Consider the following 2,007-nt stretch of genomic DNA (forward strand, 5'->3'; position numbering starts at 1 on the left):
GGGACTACTGAGGGGGATGTGAGTATTTCACCATTTACCCGAGTTTGTAGATAGCGTTTGCATGAGTGCGTTTGCCTCTCGCGGGAATAGCGATGCATTCGCGGCAGCAGTTTTCGTTCGCGCCTGATTTCCAAGGTAATATAGCGGTTGGGCGGAGTGTGTTTAGCTCCCGCGGGAGCTGAATGCATGCTGCGCGTTGCGTCGCGGTGAGAACATGGAAAGGACCTGACGGGAAATGACTCCCTATCAGTAATTTCCTTTTGTTTATATAGGAAATGTATAGTGTGGATCTGTCTGCAGTTATTGGACAGATGGTTTATATCATGTCCTTCTCAGATAACCACATTATACTGCACTATTAATTAAAGATGTGCCGGTTTCCCCTTCTGAGCTTTTCGGCACTTCCGTCGAGACGGTGGTCGTGAGGTTTTTAGGAGGCCAAGACGTGCTCGGCTGCCGTTAAATCCTTAATTCCACGAGGGTCCAGGCTTCGGCCTTCGCCTCCAGCCTAAATCATGAGCCTGAGTCATGCGCAGGAGCCATGGTTGGTGAGTACGATCCATTTTTATCTACTCTTCTGCTAGTCCTTGTGTATTTGATGCTAGCCTTTCTCTGCAGCGTTACTCGGACCGGTTTTCTGACCGGTTTAACTCATCGGTTCTTCTGAGGAAGTCTCCTACCATCAGGTCTCCAGTATAACGCTGCAACTTCAGGACCTGTGGGTCCTTCTCGTGGTCTAGTACTCTTCTGAGTACATGCTTCGCGACATGCTCCCTATCCTCTGGCCAGATGCGAACTACTCATTTCTCAACCTGAGAGGTCTCCTGAGATTTGAATCGTTCCTTAACCTTCATGCACGTTCTCTGATCTCAATGCTCCATAGACGGTCAGGCCCGTGGGTCCTCACTGTCACACTGCCCTTAGGGTTGAACCAATAATCACCCCTCTGTGGAGTGGGCTGGAGTACACTGCGTTCCCTGAGGTAAGAGGGATTTGTGTTTTCGTGGGAAACCCCTCCTTTGTGCTTCTGTTCTGAGGAGTAGTAAGCTCTATACGCATGAATGGTTATTGGGTCCCGCTATTTCTTCAGATTCTATCGGGTCTGGTTATACGGGACCCACGCTCTCTGTCGAGATAGAGAGCATGAGACCGTGTCCAGCTGCACCAGTGGACTGTCTCTTATTGGCCCTGCTGGGTTACCCCTTCTAATCTAGCGCCCCTAAGAAGTGCTCCCCTCTCTGTGAGGGTTAGCTAGGAGTCGCTCCGTGGCAGTGACATCAGGTAGTTGGGCCGCTTACTGCTTCCCTGATAAGCTGCCTCTATTCGGGTCAAGTCAGGCAGTGCTCCCCTCACCTCAGAGGGTTGTCTTTGAGCCTGCCGCTCCCGATTGAGTGGCTGAGGACTTCTGGGCATCTGTGAGCAGATCTCTATAAAATCCATACTATGGCAAGTGCACACACTAAGCTTCTGTGCACTTTCTAAAATCCACATGGTGGTAACCCAGACAGCAACATAGTGTTGGCCCAGATCCGGCCCACATCCTGTATGGTAAGGGTTACGCGTTATTAGCCTCGTTGCCTTTCTCTGAGTTGGCTTAGGCCCCGGTACTCACCTTGTGCTCCACTCAACTAGTGTGTCTCCGTTGATACACTTTTAAAGCATCGCTCCCCTCACTGTAGAGGGTTATTTATGAGCATGGTGCTTTCTTATGAGCGTTCGAGTTCTCTCCCCTTCTGAGGAGTTGAATTCCCCGCTCCGTGGGCTGTTCTCGTGGTGGTGTTTAGCAGTGCTCCCCTCTATCAGAGGGTTGCCTATGAGCACGCTACTCCCTTTTTTAATTAGGCGTTCTCCTCTCATGTGGAGAGTGTAGTTCTCTGTTTTCCCAGAGCACCTGGAACCGGCAACATCAGGCGAACTAGGCCCTTCCTCTGCCTCCCTGATGCGCTGAGTTATTGGCTAAGCTTGCAGTACGCTTACCCTTCAGGAGTTCTACTGAACATGCTGTAG

This window comes from Sinocyclocheilus rhinocerous, unplaced genomic scaffold, assembly GCF_001515625.1.
Source record: "Sinocyclocheilus rhinocerous isolate Xijiao unplaced genomic scaffold, SAMN03320098_v1.1 scaffold1600, whole genome shotgun sequence".
Lineage (NCBI taxonomy): Eukaryota > Metazoa > Chordata > Actinopteri > Cypriniformes > Cyprinidae > Sinocyclocheilus > Sinocyclocheilus rhinocerous.